Source organism: Xenopus laevis, chromosome 3L (genome assembly GCF_017654675.1).
Source record: "Xenopus laevis strain J_2021 chromosome 3L, Xenopus_laevis_v10.1, whole genome shotgun sequence".
NCBI classification, from domain to species: domain Eukaryota; kingdom Metazoa; phylum Chordata; class Amphibia; order Anura; family Pipidae; genus Xenopus; species Xenopus laevis.
This window is the reverse complement of record NC_054375.1, coordinates 43,674,438-43,696,537: the sequence shown is the minus strand read 5'-3', so window position 1 is coordinate 43,696,537 and position 22,100 is coordinate 43,674,438. Positions and strand designations below refer to the sequence as shown.

Here is a 22,100-nt window from a genome sequence, read left to right as displayed (position 1 = left end):
AAACCATAAGCATATATCGCTTATGTGCAAATTTGTTGAGTCCAAAGTGTTACAATGTCTCCTTTTATTTCAGATCCCTTCGCAAGGAAGCAGTCCATACTCGTCATCAGACTCCTCCGTCCTCAATGGGCCCAGCTCCAGTCACGGAACTGTCGGCAGACGACCCTCCCCACATGGTCCAACAAGAGGCCGAAAAAATCAATCAAAACGTCACCATGTATAACCAAAAAAATGTACAAAAAATGCAGAAAAACCAAAAATCTAAATAAAGTACAAAAAGTCAAAAAACGAACAAAAGTCTCTTATTTCATTACCACAAACTGGTCCCTTCTAGTAGTGGTTTTCATCTGGATATTAACAGCTTATGCAACATACAATATGTATCCCACTCAGAGATCTATTTGTATGTTTTTTTCTAAAAAAATGGGGACATTGGTAGGATCTCATTTAGGCCTTTTGGAGACACTGTATCAAGTGTATATATCCACATGCTCTCCTTTCTTAATAATAATAAGTTCCTGTTACCACCTCTCTTTGGAGACGGCACATGGTCAATGATCATGTGCCGAAACTGTGGTAATGTATGATGCATCTTTAGCCAATGTCTCGGTACTGGTTGATCCGTTTTTCCTGTTGCCAGAGCGCTACGTATAGCGCTCCGGTGATTGGCCATTCTCTCCCGGTATGTTGTAGTTGCCTTTCCTACATAATAAAGTCCGCAAGGGCACCAGGCCATGTACACAATATGATCTGAAGTACACGTGACTCTATGTTGTATTTTGTACCTCTTCCCAGTTCTGGGGTGTGCAAAATGAGTTCCTTGAGTCATACCCCCACATGTCAAACAGGAGGCACACTTAAAGCACCCTGTCTTGAGAGGACGATCCAGCCATGTAGTTTTAGGAGCTTTCGTTAAATTCTTAACCACCAATATGTCACTTAGATTTCGTCCTCTTCGATAGGCCATCATCGGCGCTTTCTTCCCATAAAAAGGTAAGTCTGTCTCTGTATTAATTATATCCCATCTATTTCGTAGTGCCCTTCTCACACTAGGGCAAACATCCGTCCATTGTGTTACAAAAATGGGATCTGTTTCTCTCTTTGGGCTAGTCACTTTCTGTTGTAGTAGGTCCTCTTGTGTATGTGCCAAAGCCCTCTGTAATTGCTCGTTAATCATGGACTCGGTGTATCCCCTGGAAAAAAACTGGGTTGAAAGCATAGTGAGTTGTTTTTCCGCTACTTCCCGGTTGGAGTTATTCCTGATCACCCTGAGAAATTGAGAATATAGGACCCCCCGGGACATATGGGATGGATGGTACGAGTTGGCCTGTATCAGGCTATTTCTGTCCGTGGACTTCCTAAACAGTGTGGTACCTAACTTGTTACCTTGTCTATAAATACTCACATCTAGGTAGTCAATTGTCTGTTTATCATAAGTACAAGTCACTCTGATGGGAGAATTTAAGGTGTTTAACGAGTCATGAAACACTATCAGTTCGTCCTCAGTATCCTGCCATAACATAAACAAGTCGTCAATATACCGTTTGTAAAATAGTATCCTTTCACCTCCCCTTGGTAGTAAATGTTGTTCCTCATACATTTGCATGAACAAATTGGCGAACGAGGGGGCTACATTCGAGCCCATTGCGGTCCCTGAGATCTGCAAATAGAACGCATCATTGAAAGTAAAGTAATTGTGCGAAAGTACTAAATCCAATAGGTTTATTAAAAATTCAACTGGGGGGGGGCCTTGATGGTATTTGTGGAGGGAGTCCCTGCACACTGCCAACCCGTCTGCATGTGGGATGACAGTGTACAAACTGGAAACATCCATTGTCACTAAGAAACACTCATCCGGTACTACAACTTCTTTCAGTAGGTTTAACAAATGAGTAGTGTCCTTAATATACGACCTCATGTTTTGAACATGAGGTTGTAAGAAAGAATCCAAATATTGTGCTACTGGTTGGAACAGAGAGCCAATGGCAGAGATGATGGATTCTTTCTTACAACCTCATGTTCAAAACATGAGGTCGTATATTAAGGACACTACTCATTTGTTAAACCTACTGAAAGAAGTTGTAGTACCGGATGAGTGTTTCTTAGTGACAATGGATGTTTCCAGTTTGTACACTGTCATCCCACATGCAGACGGGTTGGCAGTGTGCAGGGACTCCCTCCACAAATACCATCAAGGCCCCCCCCCAGTTGAATTTTTAATAAACCTATTGGATTTAGTACTTTCGCACAATTACTTTACTTTCAATGATGCGTTCTATTTGCAGATCTCAGGGACCGCAATGGGCTCGAATGTAGCCCCCTCGTTCGCCAATTTGTTCATGCAAATGTATGAGGAACAACATTTACTACCAAGGGGAGGTGAAAGGATACTATTTTACAAACGGTATATTGACGACTTGTTTATGTTATGGCAGGATACTGAGGACGAACTGATAGTGTTTCATGACTCGTTAAACACCTTAAATTCTCCCATCAGAGTGACTTGTACTTATGATAAACAGACAATTGACTACCTAGATGTGAGTATTTATAGACAAGGTAACAAGTTAGGTACCACACTGTTTAGGAAGTCCACGGACAGAAATAGCCTGATACAGGCCAACTCGTACCATCCATCCCATATGTCCCGGGGGGTCCTATATTCTCAATTTCTCAGGGTGATCAGGAATAACTCCAACCGGGAAGTAGCGGAAAAACAACTCACTATGCTTTCAACCCAGTTTTTTTCCAGGGGATACACCGAGTCCATGATTAACGAGCAATTACAGAGGGCTTTGGCACATACACAAGAGGACCTACTACAACAGAAAGTGACTAGCCCAAAGAGAGAAACAGATCCCATTTTTGTAACACAATGGACGGATGTTTGCCCTAGTGTGAGAAGGGCACTACGAAATAGATGGGATATAATTAATACAGAGACAGACTTACCTTTTTATGGGAAGAAAGCGCCGATGATGGCCTATCGAAGAGGACGAAATCTAAGTGACATATTGGTGGTTAAGAATTTAACGAAAGCTCCTAAAACTACATGGCTGGATCGTCCTCTCAAGACAGGGTGCTTTAAGTGTGCCTCCTGTTTGACATGTGGGGGTATGACTCAAGGAACTCATTTTGCACACCCCAGAACTGGGAAGAGGTACAAAATACAACATAGAGTCACGTGTACTTCAGATCATATTGTGTACATGGCCTGGTGCCCTTGCGGACTTTATTATGTAGGAAAGGCAACTACAACATACCGGGAGAGAATGGCCAATCACCGGAGCGCTATACGTAGCGCTCTGGCAACAGGAAAAACGGATCAACCAGTACCGAGACATTGGCTAAAGATGCATCATACATTACCACAGTTTCGGCACATGATCATTGACCATGTGCCGTCTCCAAAGAGAGGTGGTAACAGGAACTTATTATTATTAAGAAAGGAGAGCATGTGGATATATACACTTGATACAGTGTCTCCAAAAGGCCTAAATGAGATCCTACCAATGTCCCCATTTTTTTAGAAAAAAACATACAAATAGATCTCTGAGTGGGATACATATTGTATGTTGCATAAGCTGTTAATATCCAGATGAAAACCACTACTAGAAGGGACCAGTTTGTGGTAATGAAATAAGAGACTTTTGTTCGTTTTTTGACTTTTTGTACTTTATTTAGATTTTTGGTTTTTCTGCATTTTTTGTACATTTTTTTGGTTATACATGGTGACGTTTTGATTGATTTTTTCGGCCTCTTGTTGGACCATGTGGGGAGGGTCGTCTGCCGACAGTTCCGTGACTGGAGCTGGGCCCATTGAGGACGGAGGAGTCTGATGACGAGTATGGACTGCTTCCTTGCGAAGGGATCTGAAATAAAAGGAGACATTGTAACACTTTGGACTCAACAAATTTGCACATAAGCGATATATGCTTATGGTTTTGACTCAATAGGTTCATCATTTTGAGCCCACGTAGTAATTGTACTAACCCATTAATACATTATTTGCTGCTGTGATCTAAAGGGTTCTCTTGTTTTTAATCACTTTTAGTGTGTTTATACTTATATTACAACCATGGGATACCACAATGGAGGAGGAGAGAGGGAAGGACGGCCAGTGAGGAACGCGGCTAACCCAAGATGCTGGGCTCCCCGAATGAAGTTTGGGCGTTATTATATAAGCGGTTATATACTACCTGCTCGGTCACCTGAGGTAAGGTCTCGTAATGCGATCCTGGTGATAACACTTACTACCTATGGCTAAGGTACCGTGCCCTCCCGGTGGGTCAAATATGGATGAGCGGTGCTGGGGGAGGAGGATCACCTCCCTTGATGTTCCGATCGCCTAAACAGCGTGTTCCGGGCAGAGAGAAGGGGCAGAGAGGTACGGAGGGCCACAGTGGTAGACGTCGCTGACAGTGAACAAGTGACGCCGATTTACATGATGGCGGATGTGAGGCTGACAGGAGAGCGCGGGCTCGATACATGGAATATGACTTACCTTGGGTGGATGACAGGTACGGTGGAACTTCGGGTTGAGCCTATGTGCATCCTAGGTTGGGTGATGCCTATTCCTCGGGGCGATACATGCAGCACCTCCTCCTTGTTCAATTGGCGGCTCGGCAAGTGAGGTAACGAATGGTTGTCCTACACATGAGAATCACTTTTGTTAAACACATTACATAGGCAGCGATCACAAACACGACATGCACTATGTTAAAATGGATCTATACACACTTAAGCACGGCTCACCTACACTGCACTTGGTGGTCCTTTGTTGCACATTAAAGGGAAAGTAGCCCCCATGGATAGATCTCTTTATACACGCTCACTATGACTCACTGACGCTTTTGATGATGTCACAGGTTGATTGTTTGGCGCCATTTTTGTGTTTAAATTCAGTATTGTTTGCTATGCACTGTGTACCCCACCTGAGGAAGGTTCCTGTATGTGAACCGAAACGTCGGAATAAATTTTTCACTTTTTTTCACTTACAAGTCCTATGTGTGCGGTTTGTATGGAGATATATACAAGTTAGTAATTTAACCAGCACCTGGGCAGTTGCCTTTATATAAAAGTGTGCTCCAGCTTTTGGACTTGCTATATATATATATATATATATATATATATATATATATAAAAATTCCACTGACAAAGGTGCACACCAGGATTTATAAAAAGACCGAAACGTTGGCCGGTTCCTGTTTTAAACTTATTTAATAAATATGGAGTTTTAAACCGAAAAATCCTGGTGTGCACCTTTGTCAGTGGAATTTGGATAATGCAGCTTTTTTCAGCGTAGCACCCAGGTATGTGATCTAATTTTTGGAGTCACTCATGGATGGTGTGCGCTAGGACTTTGAATCTGTGTATATATATATATCTATATCTATATCTATATATATATATATATATATATATATATATATATATATATATATATATATTCCTTAAATTAACAGCACTCTTGATTTTATTGTTCAATGGGGACCTAGGTGATCGATTTGTTTCTGAAGCCAGTACCGGTAAGAGTCTCCTTTTGTGAAATGAGCTTCAGTAACCAGACTGAGGAATCAGCCTCCCCGAGGTAATTTTATAATTGCTATATAATTGCTATGCTACGCATTTTATCTCCCAAACAATAGAGTTGTACATTTGTATAAGATAAATTTGCCCCATGGATTGGCGTTTTCAAGCGTTTTTAGTAGCACCGCGTGGAGCCAGTCCAGTAAGTTTATCGCACTTCAATGACATTTACGGTGATTATATGGTGATATGATTTATGAACAGCAGTGTTATTAGAGTACTACCTGTACATATAAATTAAATATAGCCTTTTAAAATCTTGGTTTCAATAGTGTTTTAATAAATTTTTACTGGTTTCTCTTTGGTGATTTTACTATACTGGTTCTTACAGTCACATTTGTTTCATTAATGACACAATTTGCAACATTGTTTTCCACGAAACGAAAGAGATACCTGTATTGACACAATTGTATTGAAGTCACAATGGATTTATGCTATAGATATGTGTTTTGTATATTGCACAATTGAATCAGGGTCACCATGGATGTCTTTAGCAGACAATGAGCATATTACGGCATATTACGTATCGTATACAATGCCAAGATTCATGTGTAAAAATGGGTACAAAGATCCAAGTTATTCCATGAGCTGCATCCTAACAAACAAGTCTTTGCATGCAGTGCTGTATCCAGAGTGGGTGGCATGTGGGCATCCCCTGTAACATCCTGTAGCTTGCTCATCATTCACATGTGCAGGATAAGTATCGGCAGAGGCCCCAAGGCATAGAAGAGCCTGGTACTTACAATCTTCCTGGTTTAAACATGCACTTGAATCTTGGGAAATATTATATGAGCAATATTAAACAAGCTTAAAGGAAAACATCATTAGGAGCTGCAGGCCTATTGACATAATCTCATTAGAACCCATGTGTAATATTGTGTAATACAGTTCTGGAGTTTTACTACCAAAAAGTCATTTTGACTTATTATATTTGCAGAACAATGGTTCATTTGCCTGGTACTCATTACTAATGAGTCTTAACTAAAGTCCTAACTAAAGCGCAACATTTTAGTATAAGGCAAAGATCACAAGGAAAATAATGTAATTTTTGTGTTTGTTTTCCTGCACAGGTTATTCTTCTGCCATCCGCATTGGCCTGCCATCCCCTTCCCTTGGGTCTTTGTAGCCAGCCAGTTCCTTGATTTCAGTGTTTCTGAACAAGAATTCATGCTTAGATGGATGGCACACTGTGCGTATGAAGAGATGGGCACCTTATTGCTGGTAACCTCTGTTACTATCCACATACATTTGTGGAAAATACATATTTTACAGTAAATACATTCACACTATATTATACCTAATATTTTACAGTAAATACATTCACACTATATTATACCTACCTTTCTGTATAATTGTGTTGATATTTCAAGTAGAGGGGTGGTTATTGTATATATAATAACATATTTAATAATAGTATATTTAATAACATATTTTAATATGCATTATTTTTCTTTGCTATGAGATGCTAAGAGATGTCAAAGTGTAAATCTTTTTGGACATCCTGTCATACTATTTACTTGTTTAATTTAAAGCTAATAAAAAATACTTAAAACATGGTTGGTACCTTACATGAATGAACTTCTATATTATAACATCTTTTGTTACTAACTAATGGAACTATTTAAAGGGTATTTCACTTTAAAGTTAACTTATAGTATGTTATATAATGGCCAATTCTAAGCAACTTTTCAATTGACCTTTTTTTTTTGTTTTATTTGTCTTCTTCTTCTGGCTCTTTGCAGCTTTCAAATGAGGGTCACTGACCCCATCTGTAAAAACAAATACTCTGTAAGGCTACACATTTATTGTTATTGCTACTTCTTATTATCCATCTTTCTATCCAGGCCCTCTCTTATTCACATTCCAGTCTTTTATTCAAATCAATGCATCGTTGCTAGGGTAATCTGGGTAACCAGATTGCTGAAATTGCAAACTGAAGAGCTGCTGAATAAAAAGATACCAGATTGGGCAAACACATTGCTGACATTGCAAACTGGAGAACTGCTGAATAACAAGCTAAATAAGTAAAAAAACACAAATAATAAAACATAAATACCAATGTCAAATTATCTCAGCATACAGAAAGTTAACTCAAAGGTGTAAAACTGCTTTAAGTATTGAATATATACTTCTCTATCCCTTTGTTTTCTTAGATGTGACCAGTTAGCAGACGAAATCACCCTGTGACAAAAATATGTATGTGGCCTATTAACCAGTTGATGTGGAAAATCAACTTATTTGAATGGCTTGTTAAATTTTTCCTGTTACTTAAAAGGTATTTGGAACATTCAAAATCTAAATTACTAGGCTCTGCTATCTGTAGTTCGGCAGCAGTACTGTTGGGAAAGAACCCAGACATGCCAGTAATAACACTGTAGGAAAATAAATGTACTGGGGTACCAGAAGGGAAGTCCCCAGCTCACTATTCACTTGGATAGGATTTTTAGGGGCATATCTATCAAAGAGTGAAAACAGAGTTTATTTTTGAAGTCCTGACTTGGAGACAAGTTTTGGTTGCATAACACAGACCCTTCTTTAGGCTGTCGGTCCACATAGGGGCTATCAAATGACCAATCACAGCCCTTATTTAGCACCCTAGAAACATGTTTCATGCTGGTGTTGCTCCCCAACTTTTTCTTACATTTAAATGTGGCTCATAGGTAAAAAATGGTGGGGACCCCTGGAATAAACTAACTTATGAATGTTTGCTTATTTATTAAACAAAATCTGAATATAAAAAATTTAACATTTAATTTGAATTGAAGGATTCGAACTAAAAATTGTTCGACTATTCGTCCATTCCATAGTCAAAGTACTGTCTCTTTAAGAAAAAACTTCGACCCCCTAGTTCACCATCTAAAACCTACCGAACCCAATGTTAGCCTATGGGGAAGGTCCCCATAGGCTTGCCTACTTTTTTTGGTCCAAGGATAATCCTTCGATCGTTGGATTAAAATCCTTCGAATCGTTCGTTTCGAAGGATTTAATCGTTAGATCGAAGGATTATTCCTTCGATCGTTCGATCAAACTATTTGCGCTAAAATCCTTCGACTTCGATATTCGAAGTCGAAGGATTTTAATTCCCAGTCGAATATCGAGGGTTAATTAACCCACGATATTCGACCCTTGGTGAATTTGCCCCTCAGCGTAAAAACCAAATAAATATCTAATTTAAAGCTTAGGCAAGTAAAAGCAGTCAAGGTCCTATAGAAGTCAATGGGAGCTGCACTGATCCTGTTAGGTTTCTTTAGCCATTCAGACATTTGGGGGCAGATTTACATAGGTTTGAATATCGAGGGTTAATTAACCCTCGATATTCGACTGCCGAATGTAAATTCTTCGACTTCGAATATCAAAGTCGAAGGATTTAGCACAAATCGTTCGATTGAACGATTAAATCCTTAGAATCCTTCAATCGAACGATTTTTCTTCGACCTAAAAAACATTAGAAAGCCTATGGGGACCTTCCCCATAGGCTAACATAGCACCTCGGTAGGTTTTCAGTGGCGAAGTAGGGGGTCGAAGTTTTTTTTAAAGAGACAGTACTTCGACTATGGAATGGTCGAATAGTCGAACGATTTTTAGTTCGAAGTCGTAGTCGAAGTAGCCAATTTGATGGTTGAAGTAGCCAAAAAAAACATTCGAAATTCGAAGGTTTTTTTATTCTATTCCTTCACTCGAACTAAGTAAATGGGCCCCTTAGAGGTTTTCGGATTTTTTTCATTAGCAATTGTCTGAAAAAGTCGAATTTTTTCAGAGTTTTTCATATTTTTATTTGGATCGTTAAGAATTTTTTGTCAGTACTTTTCATATTCGGATCTTTTTAGAGAAAATGAGTTTAACTGTGGTTTCTAAAAGCTCTAATACAGGCCATGGGACCTATTATTCTTGACAATCAGGCAAATGTATGGCAGGCACTTTGTAAGCAGTACAGGTATGGGACCTGTTATCCAGAATGCTCAGGACCTGGTATTTTCCAGATCTTTCCATAAATTGGATCTTAAATAATATTAAATAAACCCAATAGGCTGGTTTTGCTTCTAATAAGGATTAATTCATCTATATGGATAGAATGGAGTCTATGCGAGATGGCGTTTCCATATTTCAGAGATTTGTGGATAGCGGGTTTCTGAATCACAGATCCTATTACCTGTACCACTAAGATGTGTCTGTTAATGAATGGGCCTCCCCGTGTTGCTGTAGCCAATAAAACAACAGAATTGAAGCTTGTGTTTATTTAACCTGCAGGGGAAAAAACAACAGATTTAATAAAAAACAATGATCAGGGAAAAATGCCATCCCTCAGAGTGAGCTGTGATTATTGTAATGTGAAAAGTGGCAACCTCACTTGTCTGTTTTGTTTTTGCTTTATCTTGGGGGGAATCCATTCTGTTACCTAACACGGTATCTGAACTATATTCTAAAGGTAACAATCAGTTCCAATCCAAATGGCAAATAAAGGAACAGTGCTCCAGTCCTGCCTGAGTTCCCATGCCCTTTATGCCAGCACACATCAACCTACACATAAACAGGGCCTATTAAAAGGGGGCATTTTAAATATAAAATATCGTATGCTTAGATCATTTGCAGTGGATGTCCAGTTTGTATTTATTTTAATTGTTTAACTTTTTTTCTGCAGCACTCTAGCATTGCAATGAAACTTGTCTTTGGTTTGGATGTGAGAACTGAGGATCAGACAAGAGTCACTGAATGAAGAATGTAAGCTATACAAAATAAGAGTAAAACCTGTAAAAGGTCATTTACAAAGTCAAGTCAAGCCAAGCACAAAAAGTGATGCAAACTCTCCATGGTTTTTGCATGATTACACCTGCCATACTCTTGGCAGCAAGGAAAAAAACACCTGCACTCCCCAAATGACTCTTGCACTGCTGGAATATAACTCAAATGCCTTATGCAGTGGCCAAACTACCGGTGGAGCAGGGGGTGCGGTTGGACCAGGGCCCGGACCCCCTGGCAGCCTGCTCATCGCTGAAGCCGGACGGAGGGGGGCCCTGCTGCACGTCCCAGACCCAGGCCCGCCCCCCGCTAATTACGTTACTGGCCCTATGACAAGCAGGTAAGGACTGAGCTGCCTTTTTTTATATTTGTTTTATTTGGTGCAAGCCTCAAAGTGCAGCAATACTCTGCTCTATTTTAAATCTGGGGTCTTTGTAAATTACCCCCCATAGTCTCACAGTTACTAACTATGCACCTTAAAGGAGAATGAAAGCTACTAGAAAGTTTATTGTCAATAGATTAGCCACAATAGTGCAAGCTATAACACTATGGGGCAGATTTACCTAGGGTCGACTATCGAGGGTTAATTAACCCTCGATATTCGACTGTCGAATGTAAATCCTTCGACTTCGAAATTCGAAGTCGAAGGATTTACCACAATTAGTTCGATCGAACAAAAAATCGTTCGATTAGAAGGATTTTAATCCATCGATCGAACGATTTTTCTTCGACCTAAAAATTGTTACAAAGCCTATGGGGAGCTTCCCCATAGGCTAACATGGCACCTCGGTAGGTTTTAGGTGGCAAACTAGGGGGTCAAAGTTTTTTTTAAAGAGACAGTACTTCGACTATCGAATGGTCGAATAGTCGATTCGAAGTCGTAGTCGAAGGTCGAAGTAGCCAATTCGATGGTCGAAGTAGCCAAAAAAAATCATTCGAAATTCAAAGTTTTTTTTATTCTATTCCTTCACTCGAGCTAAGTAAATGGGCCCCTATATTTATTTTGCAGAATGTTTTACTGTACCTGAGTAAACAGCTCTAGAAGCTCTCTCTGTTTGTTTAGGATAGCAGCTGCTATATTGGCTTGCTGTGACATCACTTCCTGCCTGAGTCTCTCCCTGCTCACTCATAGCTCTGGGCTCAGATTACAGCAGGAAGGGGAGGAGGGAGGGGTGAGGGAGAGAGGAGCAAACTGAGCATGCTCAAGCCCTGCCCTGGAGGTTTATGCTGAAAACAGGAAGTCTGATACAGAAGTCCATGTGTACACAATAGAAGGAAATAAATGCAGCTTTTCTTTTGACAGAGGACTCAGAGCAGCATTACTTTGAGGGTTTACTGGTGTATTTATATAGACCTTTCTAATAAAGCTTACTTAGTTTTAGCCTTTCCTTCTCCTTTAACAGCATTTTAAATAGCAGGTATTAGTAAGGATGAATAAGATCAAAAACCAGTGGAAATGTTTCTGGGATTCTGTCCCTCTATAACCATGTAGAAGGCCCTAAATAAAATGTAAGGCAGGCACTGAACAGTTGCACAATGTAATTAACACGAGATAACCTGTTTATGTTCTATTTACATTCTGAAACTTGGTTTTGAATAACAATGGCTTCAAACCTCAAATGCAGTCACAAAAGCGTTAGGTTTTAGATACCTTATAAATAGGTGGAGTGTCTCCATGGCTCAGTTAGTAACAGTAATGGAGACACATTCCTGTGGTTAGCAGCTGCTGAAACAACATATCCAATCAGACCTGTTTTTGATGCATTGTTTGGGGCACATTTAATTAAACTTCCCCAGAAACAAATGCCAATTTTTCACTAGAGTATAGCTGTGTTTGCTTGACAGAGTAGCAACGATTGTCACCCTGATAAAAGCATATTTTGAAATTGATCTCATAGGGCGCCCTAATGACTGGTTTATGTTGTCACTGTCAGTGGACCTGAAAATAAATCAGTTTTTTAAGCATTATGCTCAGTGTGTTAAACTGGATCAGCTGACTGGAGTGAAAAAAACACTAAGGGGGTTATCTATTAAACTCCGAATGCCAAAAACCCAAAAAATGTGTTTTTTTACTACAGAATCTGAATTTTTTGTGGGAAAAAAAAACGAGGATGGAAAAAGTCAGAATCCGAAAATCCGGCATCTCAGAACTGCCGAGGTTGCATATAAGTCAGTGGGAGAATCTGAGTTTTCGGATGGAAAACCTGAAAAATTCGTACGATTCGTATTTTTCACGGTTTTTTTTTACATCTTTTTCCCGCACAGAAAAATTTTGGGAAAATGTATTAAAAAACTTGTGCGGATTTAGTCTGAGTATTTTTCAGAAAATAATGAGATAAATTCAGACGTTGATAAATGGGCCTCTTTGAGTTTTTTACATTTGAGTTTTTTACATTTGAGTTTTTTGTTAAAGGGGTTGTTTGAGAAAACGTTTGGTATAATGTCGAAAGTGTTATTCTGAGACAATTTGCAATTTATTTTCATTTTTTAGTACTGAAGGTTTTTGAGTTAATTAGCTTTTTATTCAGCAGCTCTTCAATTTGCATCTTAACCAATCTGGTAACTAGGGTCCTAGTTACCCTAGCAATATTTGTAAACGCCCGCCACAATTCCTGCTTCCCCTTTTGGAAATGGTCTTTCTCAGCATTTCAGTGTTCCAATCACCACCCACAGCAAATTCAATTTGGGGGCCCCAAAGCATTGGTAAATTGACCTATTGTACAGGTATGGGATCCGTTATCTGAAAATTCTGTGCCTCTGGAGATGCCCCAGTATCTGCCCATCTTCTTTTCTGTTGATTCACTGCACATGCATTGGACTGCTGTCAGTTACAGTACTCAAAATACTAATATAATTTATACATATCCTATAAACTTCACAATACCAGACTGAGTAGTCATTTATTCAAATTGATTAGAAGAAACCAGTGTATTCTATAACAGAACTGATTATAGCAACAGCTTAGATGACAAATGTAAAATCGCTTTCTGCTATTGTTTTGATCATTTCCAGGCACCCATAAAATCAGCTTTCGGAGATTCTCAACAGCGGCCCAGAGCATACTGAGCATGTGCAGTGTCCCTGGCACTTAAAACAAGGCCAGATAATGGTGAGCTGCTGTAAATTATAATGAGGAAATAAAGGTATCATTTCTGTATATACAGTACCTGAAATATAAAAAGCTCTGACTTACAGGAAGGCCATCTCCCATTGGTGCAAATACCCTAACTGGCGAAAACTCACAAATGATGGCTTCGCAGCCATCGCAACACTTCTCCAGGTGTAAATTCACTAGGACAACTGCAATTCCCTACAGTGCGAAGTTGTTTCCAGGCAAATTTTCGCTAGTGTTATTTTGGCAGTCAAAGTGAATATGCGATAACGTTGGCTAATTTGCATACTGCAGGAAATGATAAAGTTGAATGGACTTATATGTTGCAGCAAATACATTACATTACTCAAGCCCAGGGAACCTTAATAAAGGAAAATAGAGTTGTTATATTGCCCTACACATGAGCCCAGTGTATAGTTAATGTTCCATATGTTAAAAAATGGAGGGGGGAACCCAGTTACCCAAAAAAGAAATTTGCGGACCTGCATGTTCATTATTGGTGGCAAAACAATCCTACTGAGTTTATCTAATTAAGGGGCAGATTTATTTAGGGTCGAATAGTGAATTCAAATTTGAATTTTAGAATTTTTTTTTTGATCAAATCTCTCAAATTGAAATGGTGAATTATCCAAACTTGATTTGAATTTTAATTCAGATTTGAATGTCGAGATTTATCAAACAGATATCCTGGGAATAATTTGAATTAGACTATTCGCCACCTTAAACCTGCTGAGTTCATGTACTGTATAACTCAATGGGAGAGTTCCAGTGACCAATTTAAAGATGTTATTAGTGTTCCTGACATTCGATTTTTTTTCGGAAAATGTGATTCACGTGAGTTTTAGATATTCGATTTTTTTTCTTAACCTCCCAATCGAATTTTGAGTATATTGGAATTTATTAGAATTAAAAAGAAATCACATGAATTCGAAATTTTACCTTTGATAAATGGGCCTCTAAGTGAGTTCTAGTATGGCGATTCAAATTACTCTTGTGTTTGCTGTATTGTGATTGACACTGGAGGATATCAATGAATCCATCTAACAGGCCATATCCTCCAATGTCAATCACAACAAAGAAACTGACTGCTGCTATGGCTAAAATAAGAAGGGGGAGCTTAAAACTTAATAAAAAAAATTCTTAACAAAAGTGCAAAGCCCATAAAATTGTTGCAGTGTGCCATGTTTTTACCACCAAGGGCGTGACTACAGAGGACTGCAGGGGGGCCCAGGAGGTATAGGTGGCCCCATGAGGAACTAATTAATGAGCAATTTCCACATATATTGGTAAAAAAGGATAACCTCTGGATATGTTGGGGCCCTAAAACTAATTAGCTGTGGAGCCCACTAACATCTAGTTAAGCCACTGCTCACCACCATTTTTTTCCAGATTCTAGTGTAATAGAACTACCACAAACAGGTACAAGATCTTGCTTGAATACAGGTACAACACACTACAAGGGAAATGGTAGCACGTGGGTCAGACATGGGCCCTTACAAGCCATTCATTCTTTAGTGATTCCAGTAGATGCAACATACAAAGAAACCACACGGGTCAAGGCAGGTTTTAGGTGCAGAGTTCCCTTGAGTTGTATGTGCCATGTACTATTATAGATAGATGCAAGTAGGCACGTGTATCTCCAAGATATGTATATAAGCTTTGCATACATTATTTATACTTCAAGGACAAGGAAAGGTAAATTTACAAGTTATGGCAGAGGAAACCTAGGAGAAAAAAAATATGATGATGGAGAGGTGCTCTGCAAACAGTTTCCCAGGCTGGGGTAAGTGACTACAATCACACAGTCATTTAACCTTTCCTTCACCCTTAATAAATGCTATCAGAGTTGCCTTAAAGGAGAAGGAATTCTAAAATTAAGTACATTTTATCAGAAAGGTCTATATAAATACACAAGTAAACCCTTGAATGCTTCTCTGAGTCCTCTGTCAAAAGAAACACTGCTTTTCTTTCCTTCTATTGTGTACACATGGACTTCAGTATCAGACTAGGGATGCACCGAATCCAGGATTTAGTTCGGGATTCGGGCAGGATTCGGCCTTTTTCAGCAGGATTCAGATTCGGCCGAATCCTTCTGCACAGCTGAACCGAATTCGAATTTGCATTTGTAATTTATGGGCGGGGAGGGAAATTGCGTGACTTTTTGTCAAAAAACAAGGAAGTAAAAAATGTTTTCCCCTTTCCACCTATATCAGACTCCATGTTTTCAGCATTAACCTCCAGGGCTAGGGCTTGAGCATGCTCAGTTTGCTCCTTTCTCCCTTCCTTTCCTCCCCCTCCCTCCATGTTATAATCTGAGCCCAGAGCTATAAGCGAGTTTGAGAAACTCAGGCAGGAAATTATGTCACACCAAGCTAATATGGCAGCTTTTAACCTAAACAAACAGAGAACTTCAATGGTAAAGGTAAAGCATTCTGTTATTATATGGTAAAGCATTCTGCAGAATAAATATTGTGTTATAGCTTGCACTATTGTGGCTAATCTATTGGTAATAAAATGCTTCAGTAGCTTTTCTTCTACTTTCCTTCTAATTTAAGTGCAATGTAGACATTGGTATTCAGACTGCCTTTTTTAATGATTATTCAATGAGTTGCTTTTGTACTTTTTTTTGTTTTGCAGCACTTCAGTTTGGCATTTGAACTGCAATCCAGTGGCTAAAAGCCAGGGCCCGAAAAGACTCAATATGTTTTTTGGAAGCCAGTCGACAACTATTTAACATGCAGGTTGAAGAAAAGCAGAAAAAGTGCATATAATTGCCAAACTACAAAATAATTAAAAAGAACTACAAAAGAGAAGAAGGAGAAGTGGGATGGTCACATATTGGATTACATCCAACTGCAACTGGCAATTAATATCACTGAAAGGTAAACGTCCCCTTCAAAGATCATGCAATATTTATGATTACAAAAAAAGGAAAATATTTGTAGATAAAATATGATCATTTTGTTTATTGTAAGCCGATAAGAGCCACCCAGCAGCATACCTACAGTTCTCAATGTTTCTCTTTTCTATAAACGCTACCTTTTAGCCTAAATGAAATTTGTGTTGTTGCCAAACCATATGAAAAATGCTGAACACCTTCCAAATATTGACACAGTGATCTTAGTCTGTCTGAGTCACTTCTGGCACTTGTAATCTTTTCATTTAAGCTTGTCGCTCAGGAAGCATTAAATAAGCCAGGCACCATTTTTATTGGATGAAGATGAATTACCTAAAAGCTCACTGTACACTGCTACATCATAGAAACATGTAGCTATGCAAATGATGCCACAAATCTGTAGACATCAGTGAATCAGGTCCTATACCTATTGGTAAAATCATACCATCAACAGCATTTTTGGTTCAAATGTGTCCATATCCCAGTAAATATCTATATTTACCAAGTATGTGGGTTGGTTTTTAAATTGTGTAGTAATACCAGCTTGCACACCCTGGCTCTCTGTGTCGTGAAAGCCCGGTGCTCGGTGAAGAAGGCTTCGGTATCCTCCAATACAATAAGTATAATAGATACAACCGGCACACGGGTCCAAAATCAAGCAGGGACAAGCCCTTGCTGAGTTTATTTGCAAAGTACAACGTTTCGGGGTAAACCCCTTTGTCATGCTTGACAAAGAGGCACTCAAAGGCATAGAGGACAATTCGCTAGCGAACGAGACTGTCGCTGGAATTCATTCGCACCCTATCACTAGGCAACTTTTCGCTCTGGCGAATGGTCGTTACCCCGCAAAGTCACTAAGATGCAAATTTTACTGAATGTTACCTCTTTCATCAGATTTTACTTCGCCACCTCAGACCAGGTGAACTGAAAAAACAAAGCTTTATGCTCCTCAATCTTATGTCAGTGACATCATATCCTATATGCCGGAAATGCATTAAAGTTGTAAAAATGCTGGCGACTTTTCTTTTTTTAAAACGGGATTACCTTCAAGTCCAAACTATTAAAGACTTATATCTGAACAATTTTTTAAACTAATTTGAGGGACATGCCACATTTGTTTAAGGGTGGGCTCATGTCAAGGGTATTAGAGGATCTCTTCTGTCTTTATTATGGCTCATTGGACATGTGTTTAAAAAGTGGCCACTTCAAACGTTTACACCATAATAATAATAAAGACGTCCATACGACTTTTAGGTACCCGCCCTTTTCAAATTGACCTAAGCGCAAGAGTGCTAGCGAAGTTTCGCTATGCAGAAATGACTGCTAGCGAAAATTTGCTATGAAATGCTGCCCAGCCGATGTATTTCTAGAGAAAATTCGCCAGCGTTCAACTGCTGAGACGCAACCTCGCATTTTAGTGAAATAGCGTAGTGTTAACGTATTTCCGTCTGGCGAAGTTTCGTGGCGCGTGGTGAAGCGGGCACTGGCAAAAAATCATCCTTTAGTGAATTTGCCCCAATTTCTGAAGAATAATGGTCAATTTGGAATCATTGTTTTGAAATAGTTTATTTTTCATTTACATTTCATTACAGCTTTTATTTCTTTCCCCATTCGAACATTATATAGTGAATTGTGGATGTAAAGCAGGTTGGAAATCTCATTCGTAGGCGTGTATGAATCAATTAGATTAATGATACACAGTCAGAGATCATACCAACTGATTTAGATTAGTACTTGGTTCAGATGGACAACTTGCAGATGTCCCCAAAGAAACCAAACATTTCAATTGTCTGAAGCCTTCAATGATAAAACCGTTCTATAGATCTGGCCACATTTTGGACAGAAACAACAAGTACTGTATCGGCTGCTAGATAATAATCCAATATTGCAACAAGTAGGAATGGCCCACGAGATTTTCACTTTGTACTGTTGCGCGTTAATTTGAACATAAACTACCGGTAGCCAAGGGAACGTCTGCTTCCAAACAAAAACAAAATGAAAAGTTGCTTGAACTTTGTTTTTACGTAGAAGTGTTTGTCAAAGCCATTCATCACAGCAATTGCTAATCTCACCATGACCTTCTACTACACATAAACAAGTCTAGCCCATTCAGTGGTGAATTATGCACATTATACTGGTATGGGATCCGTTATCCAGAAAGCTGGAGGAATGGCTGAACTACACAATGGTTCAGTTTTAAGAAACCACAGAACTCAGACAGGCCAGTAACACAGTAACACAAGTTACCTAAATACAGTACCAATGGATTATTCACAAAAACAGGGTCAGACAAGCCAATAAGCAATCGCTAAGCTTTCAGTAAAGCTCCATCTACAAACTGCAGATTTTCATACTCACAAACCTGCTTGCTCAGCCAGGAAACTGCAGCCATGAAGTTAACCCTGGTGGAACAAACAGAAAGGTGGAAACACAACATAGGGAAAATTTTTAACTCTGAACATTACATATAGAAGCAAAATACAGCCATATGTAAAATTCTGTATCCTATAAAAAAACTTTTCATTAATTTTTTTTTTATTTTAGTAGTATGTGTGATAGATAATTCCATATAGAAACCACAACCATTTTAAGTACTAAAGTGGCTCATATTAAAGGGATTCTTTATATAGTTTTTATTTCTAAATTTACACTGTTTACACTGCAAATAATACTATAATACAATATAAAATTTCATTCCTGAACCAGCAAGTGTATTTTTTTTTTAGTTGTAATATTGGTGTGGAGGCAGCCATCTCAGGTAATTTTGCCTGGTTATGTGCTTTCAGAAAGAGCCAGCACTTTAGGATGGAACTGCTTTCTGGCAGGCTGTTGATTCTCCTACTCAATGTAACTGAGTGTCACAGTGGGACCTGGATTTTACTATTGAGTGCTGTTCTTAGATCTACCAGAAAGCTGTTATCTTGTGTTAGGGAGCTGCTATCTGGTTACCTTCCCATTGTTCTGCTGTTAGGCTGCTGGGGGGGGGGGAAGGGGGTGATATCACTCCATTTTGCAGTACAGCAGTAAAGAGTGACTGAAGTTTATCAGAGCACAAGTCACATGACTGGGGGCAGCTGGGAAACTGACAATATGTCTAGCCCCATGTCAGATTTCAAAATTGAAATAAAGAAAAATCTGTTTGCTCTTTTGAGAAACGGATTTCAATGCAGAATTATAATGGAGCAGCACTATTAACTTATGTGTTTTGAAAAAAAACAAACATTTTTTCCCATGACAGTATCCCTTTAAGTACATAACAAACCAAAGGCACTTGCTATGTTACATCAGCCAACTAATGGACAGAGCTGTGTTTTTCACGCCCACATTTCTTCCTTTTACAATAAGAACCTGCATTATTTCATGTCAGGTGATCAGTCAATGACACAAAGCACATTGGTAAAATTCTTTAATAGTCCACTTATTATGCTATAGGCTATTGTTTAGGAAGGTATTATTTTCATTAACTATTAATAAGCCTTAAAGAGATGTTTCCCAAATGATTGTCATTTGCCTCTCTGGCTATGGAAACCCCAGGCACATGCTCAGTGTCCTGTTTGTCCGGAATCAGATATTGTGTCGCAACTGCCGGGGACGGGACAGGATGCCTTTAAATTTATGTGCAATTTCTGGCCTTTCCCATAACAAATGACTTGCGCGTGCTTATCTTTCTTTTCCAGCTTTGCCTGTTGGTTTCTGGGTTTTTTTTTTTTTGCAAACACTTTGCACCTTACAGCAGAAAGCCAAGCTCTGATTGGTGAAGCCGGGAGAAGGTTCTATTTACAGAAGAGGCTGGCGGATAAGTCTAAGGTTATTGTAATTGTTACAATTACTGTCCTGAACTTCATACATACTGGGAAATCCACTGTGTAGAAAACTGACTTATGTTGGCATGCTTTTTCTTCTAACCAAGAATTTGTATTGAGTTACAGTGTAAACTAGTAACACTATTAACACTGTAACGAAGTGCCGTGAGTCAGCCTACATGCAGCTTTTACATTGTTGTCCAAGATATTGTACTGAGCATTAGTACTTGTTTCTTTAGAAGATGTAGCAATCAGTAGTAATAGTAACCCATACAGTAGACCCAATGCTCGAAAAAAAGTGAAATATTCAGATGGGAAAACCTTAGAAGAATACAAGAAATGGGCAACCTTGTGGGTGGGTTGTCATTCAAATAGTAACTCAATCCCTACTGTTTATAATATATATATATATATATATATATATATGCAGTAATGGTTTTAAGGAAAATGCCCTTTACAAAAGATATCTTTAAAAAATATGAAGGACAGCCACAGTTTGTGGGGGCCTCCAGGCATTCCAGGAAATCCACAGAATCACAGATAAAGTAAAAATAATATTTATTGACATTAGATTAAAATATAAGCCCTATAGGCACTTAGTCAGGGGCTCATAGTAGCTATTGCAGGCCAGATAAGTAGCATTAGTAATATCGAAAGTAGCTTTACATGTTCTAAACACGATGTTTTGTGTGTTTGCAGCTGTTGATGGATATTCTGGTGTATGTCCTAAGAAGCAGATCATCTATCAAGTTCAAGTCCATTTCAAGCCAGTGCACCATGCCCAAGAAGTTTTCCAGTAGCCACTCTGGCAGGTACCCATACAATGGAGCTCTGAGCTCCAATACCTTTCCTTAAGAATACTGCAAGACCATTAATCTGTGTTTGGGACAAAAACAATGACCTGTTCTGATCAGAGCTTCTCACAAACGCACACACATATTGTAACATATACCAAGTCTTTATCTGTCACCCTCCATCACTGTCTGTATGCCCTAGTAAAAAAAACGAGTCATTTTATTTTTTATATCATATCTAATGATTCTTTTTCAAACGGCATTGATTTATTTATTTGACAATTGGAACTTAAAACAGATTTTACAAATAACCAGAAGGAATTTCAATGTTCCCCTGTTCTGATGGTTATTTAAGTTAGAAGATAAAGAAGATAGATAAGGGGTAATTTTCTAATAAGGAAGGCAGTGTGCAAAGTACTATTGTATTTACCCGTTTTTTGCACTTTGCACACTGCCTTCCTTGGAAGGAGACCTGCAGCGGCAACGGTGATAACAGACCTGCCTGGATTTGGCAGTGCTGTATTCAAGAGGGCACACAGGGTCGGACTGGCCCGGTGGGACACCGGGAAAAAACCCGGTGGGCCCCAACCCTCATGGGCCCCCACTGTGCCAGACCCCCCTCTATATATATGCTATAATATATCTGAAGCATGGTGAGATGCACTAACCTTTTACAGCAAAATAGTATTATTATTATTATTAAAGGGATACTGTCATGGGAAAAATTTTTTTTTTCAAAACACATCAGTTAATAGTGCTGCTCCATCAGACTTCTGCACTGAAATCCGTTTCTCAAAAAAGCAAACAGATTTTTTTAATATTTAATTCTGACATGGGGCTAGACATATTGTCAGTTTCCCAGGTGCCCCCAGTCATGTGACTTTTGCTCTGATAAACTTCAGTCACTCTTTACTGCTGTACTGCAAATTGAAGTGATATCACCTCCCTCCCTCCCTTCCCCCCCCTAGCAGTTTAATAATGGAACAATGGGAAGGTAACCAGATAGCAGCTCCCTTACACAAGATAACAGCTGCCTGCTAGATCTAAGAACAGCACTCAGTAGTAAAATCCAGGTCCCACTGCGAGACATTCAGTTACATTGAGTAGGAGAAATAACAGCCTGTCAGAAAGCAGTTCCATCCTAAAGTGCTGGCTCTTTCTGAAAGCAC

General features: G+C 39.1%; 1 long non-coding RNA gene across 3 annotated transcripts in view; it reads left to right on the top strand.

Moving 5' to 3' along the window:
• The window catches only part of LOC121401469, a 133,673-nt gene extending 111,987 nt beyond the window's left edge, over window positions 1-21,686 (top strand). Inside the window, exons 4-10 of one of the 3 annotated variants that reach the window (XR_005966266.1) lie at window positions 5,499-5,590; window positions 6,660-6,810; window positions 7,743-7,864; window positions 10,229-10,666; window positions 13,339-13,435; window positions 16,076-16,320; window positions 20,837-21,686. This is a non-coding gene — a long non-coding RNA (uncharacterized LOC121401469). The remainder of the gene's footprint in view (window positions 1-5,498; window positions 5,591-6,659; window positions 6,811-7,742; window positions 7,865-10,228; window positions 10,667-13,338; window positions 13,436-16,075; window positions 16,321-20,836) is intronic. The other 2 variants (XR_005966268.1, XR_005966267.1) reach the window with 2 other exon arrangements.
• Window positions 21,687-22,100: the final 414 nt, after the last annotated feature.